General features: G+C 33.5%; 1 protein-coding gene across 3 annotated transcripts in view; it reads right to left on the bottom strand.

Annotated features, from left to right (window-relative positions):
* CDH19 (cadherin 19) overlaps positions 1–14218 on the bottom strand; it is an 88216-nt gene extending 73998 nt beyond the window's left edge. For all 3 annotated transcript variants that reach the window (XM_064379038.1, XM_064379039.1, XM_064379040.1), the window contains exon 1: positions 14027–14218. The gene's annotated coding sequence lies outside the window, so the exon portion shown is untranslated. The remainder of the gene's footprint in view (positions 1–14026) is intronic.
* Between the last annotated feature and the right edge of the window lie 8396 nt (positions 14219–22614).

Genomic DNA, 22614 nt, shown 5'->3' with positions numbered 1-22614 from the left:
AAACACCTGAGTATCCACTTGAGAAAAAGATACTTTTATCCATACTTTATCGTGCACAAAGTCACAAAAAATGAACACAAATTTAGATGAAATACTTGTAATTTCTTTGGTAAAAATTTCTTACAACAATTTCAAAACTACATTTGCTAAAAATTCATAAACTAGACCATATAAAATTAAGATAATCACTGTATCAGATCCCATTGCTACTGGAAAGAATCCCACAAACAGTGTCTTAAAAATGATATACATTTATTGTCTTACAGTTCTATAGGTCAGATGTTTCAAATGAATTTCACTGGACTGAAACCAGGGTGTCAGAAAGGTCATGCATCCACCCAGGTCTCTAGAGGAGAATCTTTCTTTACATTTTCCAACTTCTCAAACTGTATTCCATTCCTGGGCTCATGTCCCTCTTCTAGACCAGCAGCATAGCATCTTCAAATTTCTCTCTATCTTCACATCGGCTTCTCTTTGTTGTGTCAAGCTTACCTCTTCTCCCTTTTATAATGACACTTACAATTGCCTTTAACGCCCACTTGGATAATCCAGGATAATCTCCCTATCTAAAGATCCTTAACTGAATCTCATGTTTATTTATGGAGATAATAGTCTTTGGTTTTAGGAATTAAGACTTTGATATCTCTGAGAGCCATTATGTGGTCTGCCTCAGACGGGAAGTAAATGAGCAGACAAGCCACAGACTGAGCCAATATTTGTTAATTATATATATCTTGTATTCAGAATTTACAAGGACTTCCAAAACTTGGAAACAAAAATTCATCACAAAATTTTTTAAATAAACAAAACATTTGAACAGACATATCACAAAGAGTCAACATATTGAGAAAGTGTGATATGTCCGTGCAATGTTTTGATACTCAATAGTGAGAAGAAATGAACTACTGACACAATAACATCTCAAAGTAATACTCGGTAAAATAAGCCTGCCAACAAATTCATACTGTATGTTTCCTTTTGCATCTAATTTTAGAAAATTTAAATCAATCACAGTGACTGAAATCAGACTAAGAGCTGAGGAAAAATGGGGATGGGAGGAAAAGTAGGAAGGAACAATAATGAAGGGACATGAGGAGACTCTTGAGGGTAGTGATGGTTGTGCTCATTATCTGTATTGTGATGACAGTCTCCGAAGTAGAACTATGTCAAAAAATTTAATTCAGTTTCAGTGTGTGCAGATTATTGTGCCAATTATACTTGATTAATTTTGTTAAAAATCTTGACTTGTCAAAATCCAGAAAAACAAATTAGGCAACTAACTGTGGAAGAACAGATAATATATACTAAAAGAACAAAGTAAGTGTGACCAAAGGAAACAAACACTCCCAAATTGTGTCTTTCTACAGATTTGCTACTGACAGTGTAATCTGTGGAATAGGAGCACGTTACTACAAATGCCAAATCTTGAGCTTCTTCACAGGTACAGACTTTCAGTCTGCCTTTTATCACACTACCCAGAAGGTCTGAATACACAACAAATTTTAAAAAGCATTGATCTACCAGAAAATTGATCTAGTTTATTTGACATGTCACTAGTTTGACAGAAAAAAAAAAAAGCAGTAGTATAGGAAAGATATTGGTCTAGATTAAGAAAGATTTAAGATATACAAGAACTAATGTAAAATGAGGGCATTGTTTGGGTCATGACTTTACAAAACGTGTTTATATTTGCATTTTTATGGATTATTAAATTTGAATCTGTATAAATTATAATACATACTAATTTAGAGATGAGCAATAGATGATCATGAGAATGTATTGCCAATTTTGTTTTTCATTGAATGTTTCTTTGTCGTTACATAGAAACATGCCCTATTTTTGGTCATGTATACTTGAAGCATATTGGTATTAGAAATAACAGGATGTCTTGAGAAAAAGCATATTTTCTTTAAAATATCTCACAAAAAATGGGAGGATAGGCAAAACCATTGTGGCAAAATGATGATAATATTTGTGGAATTCAGGTCATGGTTATTTGGTATTTATTCTTATATTATTTGCTTACATTTAAAATATACCTATTAAAACAACAAAATTATAAAGCAATGTTGTACTTTTAAATAAATATGTTAAATAAATACAAGCAATTACTTTAATACCAGCTACTGATGACAATGTACAGAAAGCAGAACTATACAACATTCATGAAACTTAAAATTTGGACACGATTTTGGAGAATAATTTGGCCAAAAGCAATAAATTTTACAACATGTACATAAAGCAGCAGTTATAGTTTACTGTTTTATACCTAGAGAAATATTCAAATTTGTCCACTGGGAGGCAAGTATCAATTGAATTAATTGAAAAAAGAATGTTTAAATTGCGATAGCATATGATATTAATTATATAAATGTTTCACAATTGCAAGGCAATGTCCCATAATACTCTTTGCATAAAGCAATTCTATAAAACAGTAAGTCTAGGAAGAGAAAACTGACAAAATTTATTATAGTAATTACCATGATTGAAATAAGTGAAATTTGTCTAAAAGTTGAAGCTTAGAAATTTCTGCAACAGTTTTCTCTCTCAAAAACAGTTTAAAGTAAATATGACAAACAATACCACTCATGACATCTGAGTGATTTTTCCACAAAGTGCTATTTCCCCATTAAATATATGATTAAAATATTTTACAATTAAATTTAAAGTTAAAAACCACTGTTTATAATTCTAAAGTGAAAAGCTTTTTAATTTGAATCCCCTTAGATAAAACATACAAGAAAAATGAATGAAATGGTAGCAGTAGTTACACCTCAATAATGAAATATTGTGGCTTTGTTTATACTCTTCTGTATTCCAAACTTTCTATAATGGTCGTACATTTCAGGGGAAGTGAAAAACATTTCAAATAATGTTCCACTTCTGACTGAAGACTGGTGGCAGCTGTCAGCAATGCTAGACTGAGAAACACTCTGGGCTGAGTGCAGGCAAATAAGAAAAAACGCTCTCCTCTGAAATGGGCCCTGGATAAACCAGCAGTGGCATTCCGTCCTGCATTTGTGATCTTGTTTATATTTTCCAATTAGAAGAATATGCTAAAAAAAAACTACATAACATTTCAATATGAAAAAAATGCTAATACTATGTCTTATGTTTGTGTGTTTATATTTGTTCTCTTATTGCTTATACCTGGGAATATTAATCCATATTTATTTTTAAAGTTGTAAAATATATTTCAAAATATGTAATCCATAAAAATAAAATTGCATTTATATTAGCACAATATTAGATACTAAACTAATTACACTAATCTTTAAATAATATTATTATAAGTAGCATCAACATATTATGTCCAAGTAAAAAGTATATTCGTGATGATTAATATTAGGTGTCTACTTGATTGAAGAATGCCTAGGTAGCTGGTAAAGTACTACCTCTGCGTGTGTCTGTGAGGGTGTTGCCAGAGGAGATTAACATTCGAGTCAGTGAACTGGGAGAAGAAGTGTCACCCTTGATGTGGTTGGGCATCATCCAATCAGCTGCCAGCAGAGCTAGAACAAAACAGGTGGGAGAAGCTGGCTTGCTGAGTCTTCTGGCTTTCATATTCCTCCCTGCTGGATGCTTCCTGCCCTTGGACATCAGATTTTAGGTTCTTCAGCCTTTGGACTCAAAGTGGTTTGCCGGGGGGCTCTCAGGCCTATGGCCACTGAAGGCTGCACTATTGGCCTCCCTACTTTCGAGACATTTGGACTTGGACTGAGCCACTACTGGCTTCCTACCTCCTCAGCTTGCAGAGGGCATATCATGGGACTTCACCTTGTATCCAAGTGAGTTAATTCTTAATAAACTCCTTTTTGTATATGCATAATATCCTATTAGTCCTGAACCTTTGAAGAACTATTCAATATTTTATCTAATGTGTTAATTACATAACACATATTGGGACCTATATTCAGAAATTTGAAGTGGCCTGCCCAGTAAACAAATGTATTCATAATTAGTGCTATATACCTGATATTAAAGACATCTAGTGTATAATATACACTGTGCTTTACAGAATGGAAGAAAAAAATGCATAAATATCTAACATTGTAACATCTATAGCTGATGGTTCAATTTGTTTACGTTAAATGAAGATCTGGGCCATTCTTCAAATGACAAAATAAAATGTTTTCTATTATCTCTTCTTAGAATACATTTTTCCCCTTATTCTAAAGACTCTGAAGTCAAGTAAAAAAAAAAAAATCAGAATGATGGATTTGGTGGCTGTGTAGGAGAAGATATAAGGTGAAGCTGGGAAATGTGGATGGGATAAATATAGAAACTTAATCCTGTTTGCGATATCTTAAAAAATCAAGGGAAACTTGGCAGCCTCATAGAATGACACTATACATAAAAAGACTTTGAATTGGCTTTCTTAGAACCACAAGCAGGAAATATAAAGAAATGTGAGTGTATATAGTTTGTATACATAAGTAAAAAGAAAGCAATATTTTGGGTCCTAAAATTGTGATAACCTATGTGCCAACTCCTTCTCTAAATATTCATTACACAGCACTAAAATGTGAAAATTCATTCTATGTTTTATTTATGAACTTTCATTAAGCATATAACTTGCATATTAACTGTCACCAAAAAAAAAAAAAAAAAAAAAAAAAAAAGAGCCTCTGGGACAGCTACAGCAATGTAGAGTCAGAATACCCTATATTGGAGCCTCTGATGCCCTCTTTGACATTACATCGCCTTCCCCATTCACTGTTGATGTGATGCCCTAAGATATACAGCAACAAGTACCATTCCATTTCTGGACTGAATATTGTGAACTCTATTCATGGGCAGTGGTAGAAGACTGTGGATTAATGAGCAGCATATGTGAAATGCCAGGCACTGACAATATTAAGCCTGGGTGTACAAAAGTTTTAAAATGAAAAGAGATAGATTCCAATTGGTTAAATAAATGCTGGTGAAATTTCATTTTCTTAGATGCAGTATTTCACTTTTTCTTCCCCTCCACAAACTATCAAAACATGATTTGCCCTTATATGTCAAGGGTAAATCTTTGTATGTTTCTATACTGAAGATTTGCCTAAAACACCTTTATCAGTATAGCTCTTAATTATATCTTTACCATCTTTGCAGTCTGATTTTTAAAAATTTATTCCACTTTCTTATGGGTCTTTGGTGCTCTCAGTGTTACAATAAAATAAACATTAGACATGTAAGCATTGAAACATATATTATTTGTTTAAAATATATAGTGACAGGAATAGAATGAAATGAAAAGAATCTAAAATTTATAGGGTTCAAGTGAGCAAAGTAGGAATAAAAACATGATTTTCTTTTTTTTTAACTTTTATTTTGTGTTTGGAGGTACATTTGCATGTTTGTTATATAGATAAACTCATGTCACAGGAGTTTGTTGTACAGATTATTTTATTACTCAGGCACTAAGACTAGTACACAATAGTTGTTTTGTTCTGCTCCTATCCCTCCTTCCACCCTCTGCCTTAGGTAGGCCCCAGTGTCTATGGTTCCCTTACTTACGTTAATGAGTTTTCACCTTTTAGTTCCCACTTACCAGTAAAGATATGTGATATTTGGTTGTCTGTTCCTGTGTGAGTTTGCTAGCCATAATGGCCTCCAGCTACATTCATGTTCTCACAAATCATGTAAACCAATGAAACAGAATAGAGATCCCAGGAATAAGGCCGCACACCTACAACCATCTAATCTTTGACAATGTTGACAAAAACAAGCAATGGAGAAAAGATTCTCTATTCGATAAATGGTGTTGGGTAACTGGCTAGCCACATTCAAAAGATTGAAACTGGACCCTTTCCTTACACCACATAAAAAATTAATTCAAAGTGGATTAAAGACTTAAACATAAAACCCAAAAGCATAAAAACCCTGGAAGACAACCTAGGTAATACCATTCTGGATATAGCAACAGGCAAAGATTTCATGACAAAGACACCAAAAGCAATCACAACAAAAGCAAAAATTGACAAGTGGAATCTAATTAACGTAAGAACTCCTGCACAACAAACTAAACTATTAACAGACTAAACAGAAAAATTACAGAATAAGAGTATTTGCCAACTATGCATCTGCCAAAGTCTGATATCCGGCATCTATCAAGAACTTACAAAAATTTACAAAAGAAAATCAACCCCATTAAAAAGCAGGTAAAATACATGAATAGACATTTTTCTAAAGAAGGCATACACGTGGCCAATAAGCATATAACAAAAAGCTCAATCTCACTGATCATTAGAGAAAATGCAAATCAAAACTACAATGAGATACCATTTTATACCATTCAGAATGGCTATTACTAAAAAGTCAAAAATAACAGATGCTGGTGAGGTTGTGGAGAAAAGGGAACAAATACATACACTGTTGGTGGGAGTATAAATTAGTTTATTTGCATTTAGTTGATTACCTTAGTTCAGTACATTAGTTCATTTACATCATCATTGTGAAAAGCAGTATGGCAATTCCTCAAAAAGCTAAAAACAGAACTACCATTCAACCCAGCAATCCCACTGCTGGGTGTATACTCAGATGAATATAAATAATTATATCATAAAGACACATGAAGTTTCATCCATGCACACATGAATGTACATACCATAAAGGTACACAAATGCTCACTGCAGCACTATTCACAATAGCAAAGACATGGAAGCAACCTAAATGCCCATCAGTAACAGACTGGATAAAGAAAATGTAGTCCACATATACCATGAAATACTATGCTGTCTGATTTTAACTTAATCATCACATGAACACAGGATATTTCTTATTATTTTCCTGTGTGTTTGCAGTCAAACCTGTACAATATTTTCATCTTCTTCTAAAATCCATTTTTAATGTTCTTATCACAAGATATAACACAGAAAAATAAAACACGATTTTACTTTCAATATCTAAACAGATATTCTACCGTCCCTTGGATTATTTCAGGAGCTAACTCCACATATATCTGTCTTTATTTTTAGTTTTCATGTACAATTAAAAAGCACTCTAAACACTCTCAATAGCCTAAATCTATTCATTGGGAGAAGATACATAAAATTGGTCTCACAGTTGAAAAAAGAACCAACGGTTGAATGCAAACATTAAAAAATTCATATCAACATATGGTCACTCAGCAGCCATTTGGTGCCATAAAATCATTCTGTCAAGTGAAATAAGGAAACGAAATACATAAAATTTCTTTAATTGAAGAAAAATGTTGTAGACAAGTGTCTGGAAGACTGTGCCCCAAAATGCAGGTAGAAATCATCTTTGAATTAAGAAGTTGTAAATGGATTAAAATTTTCCATATGTGTATTTGTATGCTTTATTTTTAAAATTAACATATACATGATTATATAATACAATATAAATTGATTTTATGTGCCTAAATGCTATTTTGCACCATAGTAAAGATCAAGAGAGTCATTCTCTACTGACTCTCGGGTTAGTTTCCCAAATAGGTTGAGATGAAATATTCTCATCTCATGTGGAACAAAGGCAGCTGAAGAACTATCTCAACACTAATACCTGCTAGTTCCGTCACCTTGGATGCAAGTCCCATCACCTTGGATGAATAGCTGAACCTCTTGTTGCCTCAGTTGTCTCATGTGAAAACTGAGGATAAATACTGTGTCTATATCAAGGTTTTGTGTTCTTGATAAAATGAGTTGCTGCATCCAATATACTGTCTGGCACATATTCGGTGTTAAGTGTTTTTAGTGAGCTACATAAAAAGTAGCTATTGACAGGTGAATGATAAGTATCTAATGATTTCTGTATTTCTCAAGGTCAAAATATTTAGCTATTTTTATTTCTGCCAAAAACACACACACATAAAAAAGCTTTACAAATGACTATTGCAAAAATATTTTAATATATATTTTCCCGATGTATATGTTCCACATATATTTTCAAATGATTGGAATGTCATTATTTTTTTCTGAGTATGGTTAAGTGACTATGACAGATACACATTGTCATGCTTGAAGCAATACATGATATTGTATGGACATATATAAGCTGAAAATGATCCCAGTGTGACTCAGAACAATTATGTTTTCAAATAAGACTAATTATGACTTAAGGGATGAAAAATATTATAATCTATGCACTTATGCAGTTTGAAACTGAATCTAATTAGAAATTGTCTTTTCTATGACCTCTTCGTGGTTACATAAAGCTAATTATTCCATCTGTGAAAACTTGTAAGAATATAATGTAGTCTGGAAAGCTCATGGAAAGCTGAAATATTGAGCTCAACTAAGCCCAGCTTCTTATAGAGAAAAACAGATGGCAATTAATATAATGTCTCCATTTTTAGAAAACTATTGAGTAGGCTTGGCCAAAATAATAAATCATAGACTTAGAATTTGTGGTTATCAGAAAGTTCCAGAGCTTTTCAATAACAAACAAAAGCAGAAAAAGTTAAAGGTTTTGAAAATGCTACTAAAAAAGATTAAGAGATTCTCTTCATCAATTAAAAAAAAACACATCTCATCTCTCCTATTGGGAAGTAAACATATAAAGCAAGAAAATACTATAAAGCCTCCATGTGAAGCAAATAGGAACACGTGGCTCTTGGGGCCTGGAGTGGTAATATTACTACAGTGGAAATAGAGATTATAAAAATGAAAAAAAAAAAAAAAAGGAAGCTACGAAGTGTCTCTAAACAGTCCCCTTTCGTTCCAAAAGCACCTCTGTTATAACATATAGAGCAGTAATATGGGGAGTTAGTGGCAGATTTTAAACTACACCATGAAGACTATTTTTAAAAACAATAATAACATTGTCTCAATACTCATTTAAGAAAAGTACTCTGTATTTTCATAAATTTATTAAAATCTTGTCTGTACCTGTAATCCCAGCACTTAGGGAGGCCGAGGCGGGTGGATCACAAGGTCAGCAGATGGAGACCATCCTGCTCAACATGGCGAAACCCTGTCTCTACTAAAAATACAAAAAATTAGCTGGGCATGGTGGCGTGTGCCTGTAATCCCAGCTACTCAGGAGGCTGAGGCAGGAGAATTGCCTGAAGCCAGGAGGCGGAGGTTGCGGTGAGCCGAGATCGCGCCATTGCACTCCAGCCTGGATAACAAGAGCAAAACTCCGTCTCAAAAAAAAAAAAAAAAACTTGTCTGTGTAGTTAAACACAGAAGCAAGAAAATTAATATTAGAAAAAAATGTTAAGTAAAGAAAACATAAATCCTCTCACTGAGCTGTTCTGGTTGGAATATCTTTTGGAATTTGTATTACCTATTGTCTTAATTCCCACTTCTATGCCTATCCTTTTATTTAATCTATTTTTATCTTATATTAACATTTTAATTGTATTAGTTACAATATGATTTTAGTATTTAAAGAAATTATTTGGATTTTGTAACTAGTGCTTAGAAGCACCTGTACTACCAGGACATTGAAATAGTTGTTCTGTTTTGCCATCAAGCACCCTGGATCCATGACCTTCTATTGCCCTCTTGAAGGTGATATTTCATCTCAGCACTCTGACTAATCCTTCTCCTCTGCAAAGGACAATATAAGTAAGAGAATCAATAATAACATGAAGACAGAATTGACAAAACTTAATGACCAATTGGATGTCAAAAGAAATGCCTGTGTTACGAATGTCAAATGAGAGTTGAGAAATGCAGAGGTTAAGATACCTGCAAAAATCACAAGTGACAGTGCAAAGTGGAACTGGTTACTCCAGACTCAGAAGGAACTGTGATTCCCATCATGATATTCTTCCTTCCACTCCATCACTCTAAGAAAAGCATGGGTTCAGTTTTTTAAGATTTCATAAACTGTCCCTAACTTCTGAATGACTAATTGGATGAAACAGCTATGACTGGTATTTAAAATAAAGGAGTTAAAATAAGAACTAAAGTTTTTTGGTCACTGTGGAAGGCATATAATTGTTTACCAATATCTCTCTTGAAATCAGACAATGTTACATGCCTGGTTTTACTAACAAGATATGAATAAAAGTGTTGTACACCATTTTCAAACTGAAACACTGAAAGGCCTATGAATAATTGTCTCATCTTTGCTTCCTACTTTGGCAATCAGTATTTGCAGGACTGTGGAACCTTTTCAAAGCCTTGGACACTGAGTGACTGCGAAACTTTGGTACCCTTACTCCACTAACTCCCACTCGAAGTTTCTGGTAGGAGGTTGCTGAAAAATGGAAAGTTAACTGGTTACTGTAATAGCCTAGCTCCCAGACTAACAAAATCAACAATTTCCCTAATGCCATAATAGTACTTATCTATTCTCTTAGTTATTTGTCTTGTAATTTAATGATATAGTAAATATTATATTCATTTCAAAAGAGAAGAAAGATCAAGATGAGCTTATACAACAGTTCCTCAAAAAATATGATTTTGTTTAATGTCATTTCATTGTAATGTTGATGAGAAAAAGTTGATTCTCTGCCAAGTCACTATCTGTGTTGAGTCTGCACATTTGAATCCCCCATATCTGCATGGGATTACTCTGGATACTCCAGTTATTTCCCACTTCCCAAAGCTGTACACGTCTAGTTGGTTGTTAGTCTACGAGGTCCTAGTCTGAATAAGTGTGGCTATGTGAGGGTGACCCTGCAATGGGATGATGCCCTGTCCAGGGCTGGTTCCCACCAATCTCCGTGAGTTGCTGGGATAGGCTCCAGCCACGCATGGCCCTGAACTGGAAAACCAGGTTGGAAAATGAATGAACACAAATTATTGTAAAATGAAGTTTTGTAAAATACACAATCATCATACAAAGGCAGGACAACAAACTATGCTGGGTAGAAAAGAGCTCAGCGAGCAGCTATATTTGTTAATGCTTGTGTTTGAACTGCATGCTGGCCAGATGTGATCCTGACAATCTTTGTTCTGCAAACATTAATTCCTTGATTTTACCCATCACCACTACAACTGCCAGTCACTCACTGATTCACTGATTTACAATTGGGTAAATAATTATTTTCTTGTTTTTACTAATGTTTCTTAAATATATATACAACTCACATTCATTTCAGTGTTTAATATTAGAAATATTTTGGTCTTTATTTAGAAGTTTAGTGAAGTTTTGTTACCAGAATTATATCTTAGGGACTAAACTCCTGTTTATCTCATTTAGCCCCTGATAAAATTGGTTTTTATTACATAGCCTTTCACTTAAAGTTGCAGTTTTCAAGAACCTGTTGACAGTGTTGAGGATTTACTGTATAAACTAATTGAAGAGTCATCAAGGCCACATAGAGATAATAGCTGCAGGAAAGACTTGTTGGGGTAATGGAAGAGTTAAAGATGCCAAATTTTAAAGAATAAATGACGTTGAATATATCTGGGAAAAATGTCACATGCCCAGAGACAAGCACATTTACATATTAATTTCAAAGAAATTATTTCAGACAGAAGTCCAAGTTAAACTATTTCCAAGTTAAGATACTAAGGCTAGTTAAATAGACTATGGATCCTTACTGCCTGTAGAAACCGGCTGACTTCAACTTGTGTGTAGGTCAAGGCTTAGCTTCTCTAGTTCAGCTCAGCTCTGATTTTCTACGGATTTTTCTCCTCAATATTAGGTATGTTATTAATTATTCTCCCATTTCTTCACCATTTTTAAACCAAATACTATGAAATTTTCATCTTGAGTTTTATTTTTCCTTGTCATTTCCTCACTTGTGTGGTGCATTCAGATTTGAGTGTATTTGGGGGCATTTAAAATCAAAATATTTTATATGCATGACCACAGCCTATGAAATTTTAAGATCAGTTTTGGGTATGACATTAAAAAAATCCAAACTTGAAACAAGTTTATTTTATATTCAAATTTATGATGAAAATACTTTAAAATTAAGATTAGCTAGATGTAAAAATAATACATGTTCTGGAAAATAGTTAATTTAATATTTTTTCCTGAAGTTTATATTGTTTTCTTCCTGGAGTAATTAGTTCAGTTAATTCTTCTAGAGTTCATATATATGTATATGAAAAACAGCCATTAGTCTTGTGTTCCCATGAGGTGTCAAGTAAAAAATTATTTTTTGTTAGCTGTTCTTAGCTCAGGAAAACGATTTTAGGTTTATACATCCTAAGTTATATTATGTGACATTTTTAGATTTGGCAGGAGACAAGAGTACAAATCTGTCATAAACACTTGTAAAAACTAAGCGAGTTTAGATAGAGTTTTAATTTGTCAGAAGGTTAAAATTCTTACCATATATGGTCACTGTCACATCCAAATATACCACATTTTGTGTATTCTTTTACTTTTTGATGGAAACTTAGTTTTCTTCCATATATTGGAATATATGAAATATATGGCTATTGTGAATGATGTTGCAATACACATTGGAGTGCAGATATATTTTCAATATATTAATTTTCTTTCCTTTTAATAAATACCCAGTAGTGAGATTGCTGAATCATATACTAGTTCTATGTTTAGATTTTGGAGAAAACTTCATACTATTTTCCATAATGGCTGTACTAATTTGCCTTCCCACCAACAATAAATGAATTCTGTTTTCTCCAAATTCACAACAGTATTTGTGTGTGTGTGTGTGTGTGTGTGTGTGTGTTTGTCTTTTTGATAATAAACATTCTAACTGGGGTGAAATAATATCTCATTGTGATTTTGATTTGCATTTCTCTAATGATTAGAGATGTTGAATATTTTTCCATATGATTATTGGCCTTAATCACTAAATTCTGGTTATAAATTATTTACAATACCAGCCAAATAAATAAAAGTTGTATTTTTGAAGGTAACAGATAATGTTTCTGGAGTGCTAAATACTGAAAGTCATTTTATTTACATTCTCACATCTGTGAATCTATCTTAAAGAAATAAATTGATATCTAAAATGTTCTGATGCAAAAAAAAAAAATGTTTATCAATGTGTTATTTATTGTGTCTAAACTTAAAACCTAATTGCTGAGGTTAGCTGAGTACTTTTTGACATATAAATTCTCTTAAGTGTTTAAAGATGTTAGAGAGGGTTACTGCAAAGTTATTTGAAGACTTGCATACCAGAAAACCTTAGTAGTCAAAAAACCTCTGGGCATCAGAAAAGTAGAATTCTGCATCATGTTGTATTAAAAAAAAAAAAATTAGTGTTAACAAATGAACACAAAAATATATATATTTTCTAATTTGTCACTGAAAGACACCAAAACATAAAGAATAATTCTGCTAACTTCTACCACAAATTTTTTTGTTGCTAAATATATCATGTGTTTTTATAGTTAATATATTTGTTAAATTCCTTTGGTAAACTTATTTTGAAATATTTTATTATAATTAGTAATTCAATTAAAATTGCATGTACCAAATTGGAATAGAAACAATATTGAATGTGTTTTACAGTATGCATTTTCTTCATTTTTACTTTTCTTATTTCTAAATTTCTGAAATACTATCTTACATATTTCAGAAATTAGCTTTTGTGTTATATGCAATTGTTAATACACAGGCAAATTAATATGTGTGTACAATTTTAGACATATATGTGTTTATATTCATACTACTGCTAATATTTTAATTTTATTGGAATTATCATAAAATTCTTTAACTTTTTACTATTTATTCTTTATATAAATTTTTTTCTCATATACTTAAGGATGACAACTCTATTGTTCATATTACCTGATATATGTGATAAATACATGATAATTAAAAAAAAAAAAACCCTGAATGAAGAAAAACATGCAAAGAAAGAAAGAAAGACATGCAAAGAAAGGTTGATTCATTTCTTCCCAGAAACTTGAGAAGTTTTAAATGTTCTAACATAGGAGTAACTTCCTCCCCGGCCCCCACAGTCTGTGTTACAGAGATGGATAATTGTTCTCACAAATATTTGTTTTGAGGAAGTTCTGTACACATCATGGTTTTAACATTTTTTAGAGTAGTTTCCTTATTTCCTATATAAATATTTTCCTTAATATTTTTAGCATATTTGCCTAGCAACAGTTTGTCAAGTACTTTTTGACCTATGGACTCATTAAAAGATGATGCATTTAATTTATAATATGCCTGATTAACATACTCTTACCTGTGTAACTTCAACTTCTAGGAGTTCTGTGACAACTGAACGGCAAACTTCGTGTTGGACACATGAGGAATAGTAGGAAACACTTTCGTTTTTGCTTCACAGTCTTCTCAGCAAACTCTCGATGTGTCCCATTGCCCAGAGTTACAGACGCTGGTGCTTTTAGTACCATAACACTGTCAGTATGTCACTGCTTACTGAATGCTATTTTGGGTTCTCTGAGTAGAGTCATGAACACTGAGCCTTTTGTGCAAAATATCATAAGGGCACTCTGATGGTCATTCATAGTCTGGAATTAAAATGCAGACAGCTAAGCAAGTAGTATGAGCTGATTATCTTTTTTTTTCTTTTCCCTAACAACAAGCAAAAACAATATAAAGTACTTATTGGCCTGAGTTGATAAAAAGAGAATTCAACTTATGTACAAGAATTTTGCAAGTAGAGAGGACATGCCCTCTGTTTGGGGATTAGCTGATGAAACAAATGATCAATTTAAAGCAGACACAAAACTTACTAAAAAGAGAAATGATTTTCTACTGTGTGTGTATGCCTTCTGGCTGTTTCTTAATTTGGTCATTTCTCCTCAGAAATCAAGTAAAATACATAATGAGAGAGCAATGTCTAAATTTTAATAAGTAACCTTCTTTTCCTTGGTTTATTTAATGCCTAAAATATATTATTTTGTTCATGTTTATAATTAGATTTGATATAAAAGTTATTATAAGAAACATATTTATTCTCTATGCTGTTTACTCAAGCTGTTATTTAGTTAAAAATCATTTTTGAACCAAATTAAATACACATTGAAAAATATTAAAAGTTTCTTATATTATGCCAATATTATAAGAAAGTCTATGTAGGGCAGGATTATTCTACCATTCTGTTAATTCTGATAGAGATTTTGGTCATTTCTTAGTTTCTTTACTTTCTCTTATTTTTGAGGAATGAAATGACGAAAGCTATGTAAGCAGTAGTCGGGATACACAGGCACACACAGATATACACACATGTGCATATGCACATGTGCATACACATACATGCACACACACATACACACATGCACAAATGCACATCCTATGTGACTGTGAATGTTAGGAGGAATCAATAATTTATTAACAAATCTTGAAGAGATAAACCTGGGAGAATAGATCTGTGGATAGCAGGAGCCAGATAATGTGGAAAAAGTTTTTTTTCAGGTAGAGAAAACATTTCTAGGTGTTTCAAGATGTTAGTCAATAAGGAAAAAAAAAGAAATTTTTCAAAGAACCTCTGAGGCATGCTTATATATTTTTCCCCTTCATTTTTTTTTACAGTATCAATAAAGGTGGCGATACCTGTTTAAAATATTTCTTTAAATCATTCACTATTCTCTCTATGACCTAGTCTAGGGTTTATGTAAGAATCTAACATTTTATGAGATGCCAATTTTTATCTTGGTGTTTATAAAATATCCAGCTGCACTAAGGATTGCAACCACAGTTTATGGCCTGAGCATACCAGTAAACATGATGTCCCAAGGGCTTATCTTAGAGTCTAAGGGAGCAAGGGTGGGTCAGTATTTGCTACCCTGATTATTACAGTACCACTGAAGAGCAATGAGAACTATCCACTGAGACAGGATTAAATTTTCTAAAGAAGATACAGTATGAAACTACATGTTGTATGTAGAATATCATTAACAGGAAACTTATTTCATTAAATAGATAATCAATTATCAAACATATACAGGCACTAGTGGCTGTAAATTACTTAAGAACTACATCCCCTTCCTAGAAGAGGATATAGGATGAACAGCTGATAGCCTAAATCCATCAATCTCTACTGCTATGCCACAACCAAGAATGCAGACTTGATGGTACTGATGGGACTGGTTATCAGATAAGCTTTGGGATTACTTCTAAAGTATTTTCTTTATAACAGGAGAAATACATCTGAGTATTTTTTCATGTATGGGAGAGAAATTACACAGTAAATGGAACATGACTGTATAAGAACAGAGAGGCTCAAAATTAAATACCCCACTATCCATATGTGAGTCAAAGTTATACTCAGAGTTATCTGAGGTCCCCACAGCAGTAAAGCTGTGGCAGGATGGACAATTCCTGAAGTACAAGTGGTGTTTCATAGCTGTACAGTGACATTCGGGTCTGTTTTCACATGCAGTCTGGGGGAATTCCACAGTTATCACTTGCCAGCAGGCTAAGGAACAGAGCTTGAAATTGCAGAAGCCAGGATTTCATTGAGTTACTCTAAATAAAAATTTGAATTCAAATATTGTAATTCAGAGCCACCAATTTTTTAAATCACATAATTAAGAAATGTATATCTAATGATTAACTGCAGACAAGACTGGCTAATGAAGTTTGGATCTCACTAACTGAACAGGCAGAAATAGAAAGCCAAACATGCAAGCTCTCATCTGTCCTTTGAAAAATAGACTTTTAATCAGAAAGTTTAAGTCTATCTACTTTATATAATAGACTCTACATATGCCTTCAATAGATATTTAGACTTAGTCCAACCAGGTGTGGTCAGGATAGCATAATCTAAGGACTTCTCATATGGTCTTGAAGCATACTAATTCTTAAAAATATATTTAAGTTGTTTTGGGAAAAGCTTATAAAATGTTAGTATAGAAACATTTAAAACAGGTATTTACTGTATGCTATCACTATATCATAGCATATATTTAATAGAGAAGAAAATTCAGGTGGAACACGTTACATGCAAATAAATAAATAAGTCTGAAGAAAATATGGGTCCGTATTTTAAAAATACTGGATATGAGATATGATATCTAGGACTGACACAGATGACAGGTACTATAAAGATAAACAATGTTTTTTGTTTGTCCTAATGCTATCCTTGCATGTGGTGCTTAAAACCTAGATGATGGGTTGATGGATGCAGCAAACCACCACAGCACATATACCTTTGTAACAAACCTGCACGTTTTGCACATGTATCCCAGAACCTAAAGTATAATAATAATAAAAACATTAGCAATGTTATATTTCCACTATATAGAAATTTAAAATGGCAAAACAAGAAGAAACCATTAATTTAAAAGCCAAGTGTCTGAAAATAAACACCACACACATATCAGTAAAAACTATGTCTGTCATCTATAAATTCACCCAAATAAGAAAATGAGAAGAAAATACTCTTCAATAAACATACAAATATATCTTCAACACAAATTATAGTAATTTTAATTAAAAATAATAACTAGTAATTTTATTTCAAGTGTCTTTTAAAAGTTACAAAGATTGACAGTATTTTTTATTGCCAAGGGAGTAAATAGACTCTTCTGTCATAGAGGTAATGAAAAAGTATTATGGAAGGCAATTTGACAGCAACAATTTCACTAAACTACCCTACAGAAATAAAATCTATTATAAACCCATATGTGAAAACACATTTATTACAGCATTTCATTAATATAGATGACCTTGTCACAATTAAAATACCTTAGGAAATATAATATATGCATTTATGTTTTGTCCATACTGTAGCATCCTAGGACACAAATAAAAAGACTCAGGTCATTCTGCAGGCACTAACATGGAGAGTTACCTTAATAACAACTACATAGTGGTATTTTTCAAAAATATGTATTTTATTGCGTTTTTAGTTTTGGGGTACATGTGAAGAACATGCAAGATTCTTGCATAGGTACATACATGGCAATGTGGTTTGCTGCCTTCCTTCCATCACCTATATCTGGCATTTCTCCCCATATTATTCCTCCCCAACTCCCCACTCCCCTGCTGTCCCTCCCCTAGTTCCCCGCTACAGATCCCAGTGTGTGATGTTCCCCTCACTGTGTCCATGTGTTCTCATTGTTGAATACCTGTCTATGAGTGAGAACATGTGGTGTTTGATTTTCTGTTCTTGTGTCAGTTTGCTGAGAATGATGGTTGCCAGGTTCATCCATGTCCCTACAAAGGACATGAACTCATCGTTTTTGATGACTGCATAGTATTCCATGGTGTATATGTGCCCCATTTTCCCTGTCCAGTCGATCACTGATGGGCATTTGGGTTTGTTCCAAGTCTTTGCTATTGTAAACAGTGCTGTAATGAAAATTTGTGTGCATGTGTCCTTATAATAGAATGATTTATAATCCTTTAGATATGTACCCAGTAATGGGATTGCAGGATCAAATGGAATTTCTATTTCTAGATCCTTGAAGGATCGCCACACTGTCTTCCACAATGGTTGAACTAATTTACACTCCCACCAACAGTGTAAAAGTGTTCCTATTTCTCCACATCCTCTCCAGCATCTGTTGTCTCCAGCTTCTTTGATGATCACCATTCTAACTGGCGTGAGATGCTATCTCAGTGTAGTTTTGATTTGCATTTCTCTAATGACCAGTGATGAGCATTTTTTCATATGTTTGTTGGCCTCATATATATCTTCTTTTGTAAAGTGTCTGTTCATATCCTTTGCCCACTTTTGAATGGGCTTGTTTGTTTTTTACTTGTAAATCTGTTTTAGTTCTTTGTAGATTCTGGATATTAACCCTTTGTCGGATGGGTAGATAGCAAAACTTTTTTCCTATTCTGTTGGTTGCCGATTCTCTCTAATGATTGTTTCTTTTGCTGTGCAGAAGTTCTGGAGTTTAATTAGGTCCCATTTGTCTATTTTGGCTTTTGGTGCCAATGCTTTAGGTGTTTTGGTCATGAAGTCCTTGCCTATGCCTATTTCCTGAATGGTTTTGTCTAGGTTTTCTTCTAGGATTATTATGGTGGTAGGTCTTATGTTTAAGTATTTAATCCATCTGGAGTTAATTTTAGTGTAAGGTGTCAGGAAGAGGTCCAGTTTCTGCTTTCTGCACATGTCTAGCCCGTTTTCCCAACACCATTTATTAAACAGGAAATCCTTTCCCCATTGCTTGTTTTTGTCAGGTTTGTCAAAGATCGTATGGTTATAGATGTGTGGTGTTGCCCCTGAGGCCTCTGTTCTGTTCCATTGGTCTATATCTCTGTTTTGGTACCCGTATCATGCTGCCATGCTGCTTTGATTACTGTAGCCTTGTAGTATAGTTTGAAGTCAGGTAGTGTGATGCCTCCAGCTTTGTTCTCTTTGCTTAGAATTGACTTGGCTATGTGGGCTCTCTTTTGGTTCCATATGAAGTTTAAGGTTTTTTACAGTTCTGTGAAGAAGGTCAATGGTAGCTTGATGGGGATAGCATTGAATCTATAAATTACTTTGGGCAGTATGGCCATTTTCACAATATTGATTCTTCCTAACCATGAGCATGGAATGTTTCTCCATCTGTTTGTGTCCTCTCTTATTTCATTGAGCAGTGGTTTGTAGTTCTCCTTGAAGAGGACCTGTACATTCTTTGTTAGTTGTATTCCTAGATATTTTATTCTCATTGTAGCAATTGCGAATGGCAGTTTGTTCTTGATTTGGCTCTCTTTAAGTCTGTTATTGGTTTATAGGAATGTTTGTGATTTTTGCACATTGATTTTGTATCCTGAGACTTTGCTGAAGTTGCTTATCAGTTTCAAGAGATTTTGGACTGAGACGATGGGGTCTTCTAAATATACAACCATGTCGTCTGCAAAGAGAGACAATTTGACTTCCTCCTTTCATAATTGAAAATACTTTTTTCTTTTTCTTGCCTGATTGCTCTGCCCTTTCTCACCACTCCTATTCACTAAAGTATTAGAAGTTCTACATAGTGGTATTTGAGAAAATACTTGTAATGCTCAGTGACTTACATGGTGGTTATTTTTAATGATAAAATATTCTGGTATTTAATGTTTTAGAAGGACTTCTGTAAGTGAGCTGGCCCTAAAAGTATAAACTTCTGACCTGTTCCAGGATCTGGGTAACCCAGAGCAAACAACAATAATAAAAAAGGGAGAAAAACAAATCAATTTTAAAATACATTTTTAAAATTATAATGTCACTTATTTCTAATTATTTTATCCCCTGTGATAATAAACCAATACTTTTAAAAAATAGTTTAGCATATTAAAATTCACTGATGTTTCACTAATAACAAGAAGGCAAGTAAATAAGCCTTTCAATCACTGTATTTTTCCTTTCATTGTCTTGTCTACTATACATGAGAAATCATTTAAATTTCCCTTAATATTTTATTACCTCATGGACAAAAAGAAAGGCAGGAATTCATATTCCTTAAATCTATCTTGAGCATTGCTGTATTCAGTTGGAATTTCTAAGGTGGTTTGGTGCTATATGACTTGCTAGTAATCAGAAAGCTAGCTTAGAGCTGACTTACAGCACAAATCTGTTTTTTTGAATGAATATTTCTATCTTACAAATACAAAATAGAATAAAAGTTATTTTCATATCTTTAAGACAGGGTATTAAAACTGATAAACAAAAACTATAAATCCATATATTTTGCAGACAATAATAAAGTGAGAATAGGGAAAAAAAATTCAAGACTAACAACTCCCAATGTTGAGCTGACCCAGAGATGCATTGTAAAGTTCGGTTTCAGTGAAAGCCATTTACATGTCATCCTTGTCTCTGGATAAATCCTAATAATTTCGCAATGTTTTGGAGCAGATCATACTTCAAAAAATTAATTTTCATATAATAAAATGTAATTTACTCACCTTCTATAAATAAATAATTATGGAGAGAAATATAAAGAAATGTCTTGAAAAGAGTTTATGTAGAAAACATCTATGTTTTCTATCTATCAAAATATATTTGATAAATGTCAATGGCCTTATGAAGCTAGCAAAATGTGTTAACAGAAATACATTGAACTCAAATTCCTTAGATGTAATAAGATTTAGAAGGGTTGCCACGTGAAGAGAAGTTAGACTTCCTTTATATTTTCCAATTTTTCTGTCTTGCCATTAACACTTTTTTTGGGAGGACTTGGTCACTATTCTTTTCATCATCAGGTATTAGCTCTCAGCAGCCATGATTGGGATTTGTAAAAGCTATGCTTAGCCATAGCTGATGGAATTAGAGTTTGACATTTGCCTCAAATTGTGTCACTCACTTGTCTCTCTTTTAAATTATGAGTTAAATGTGTTAAAACCCCAGTGATAGATAATATTATATAAAATTTAGCATATTCTATCCCATTTAAACAGTTACCAATACTCAGGAAGGTATTCGTTTATTCTTATTATTTTATAAATGTGGAAAGTGAAATCCAGTGAAGTTATTTAACTTTTCCCAGGGCCCTAAATCTGGACACTGAGTTTATCTGTAACCAAAACACATATCTTTTCAGCAATATCATACCAACTCTTTACGGAAAGTTGTCAGAGCCAGCTGGCTTGTTTACTGCTTATTTAAACATCCTGTTTAAAAACATGTCAGCAGTTATTTTGAGTACAAAATGTAAGCATCTTTTCAATGAATGGAAATTTAAAAACTGATTGTTGTGAGGGAGAAGAACAAATGTAATATATATATAGATAGACAGATAGATAGATACAGATATCACACATAGGCATGTACAAATTACCTATCAAATTGCCTTAAAACTTAAACGAATATATTGTCTTAATTATCAGATACATATAATTCAAATCCCCTAAAATTAATTTGACTAAAATCCATTATCTAATTGCCATTTGATAAAAAACATTTAACTACCAATCAAATACAACATTTAATATTACTTATATTTTCATTATGTTTTTAGTATTATTATAATTATTTTTCTTGACTCTATAAATTTACCATTTAAAAGAAGAAAATGTCCTAATGCAGTATAGCACTGTAGCAATTCCAGTATTGCAGTCAATTTATTAACTCACTAATGTAATTAAAATGAATTACTTTTTTTCCCCAAGGTGGTGGACTAGAGGCTTTTAGCATGCCTCATTCACTTGGAAAAAGCAAGATAGTGCATAAAGATGAATTATTTAGCTTTAATTTAAGAGGTATTCACCAATGGGAATCCACTGGTACCATGAAGGACACCCCAGATTCCTGGGAGGAGGATGTAGGTAAACAGCCCCCATGACATTGTCCAACTCATAAAAAGATCCTGGAGCAAGGGTACCCTCTCCACTCCATACCTAGGCACATCTCCAGGCATTTGGAGCAACCACTTGTCTGGACAAATAGCCTGAGCCACCCCACCCTTCCTGTGCAGAGATTGTGGTGCAATGGGGCCTTCTTTGCTTCACATCTGGGCAGACCTCAGGGCTGTCAGAGCATCCACTCACCCAGATAAGAAGCATGAGCTATTCTATCCTTCTTGTGGAGACTCCGCACCCTCTTCACTCCACACCCAGGCAGATCTCCAGGTGTTCAGAGTACCTGTTTGCCCAGATTGATAGCCTGACCTTTACCGCACAGAGATCATAGTACAGTTTTACCCTTTCCACTTCATGCTAAAGTATATCTGGAGGCAGCCAGAGCACCCTTTCCTCTGGATTTCCAGCCTGAGCTGATCCACCCATGCTGTACAAAGATTGTGGTACAGTAGGGCCCTCTGCACTTCATGTCCAGGCATATCTCACACTGGAAGCACCCAATTTCCTAGATTAGGAGTTTGCCTAATCTAGGAGTTTTCCTAACCAAGGAGTTTTGCCAGCTCCACATCTAGGCACATCTTGGGTTCTTGGTGG

The sequence above is a fragment of the Aotus nancymaae genome, unplaced genomic scaffold, assembly GCF_030222135.1.
Source record: "Aotus nancymaae isolate 86718 unplaced genomic scaffold, 86718_ANA_hifiasm-v0.15.2.pri h1tg000020l, whole genome shotgun sequence".
NCBI lineage: Eukaryota > Metazoa > Chordata > Mammalia > Primates > Aotidae > Aotus > Aotus nancymaae.
This window is presented reverse-complemented; position numbering and strand designations above follow the sequence as displayed.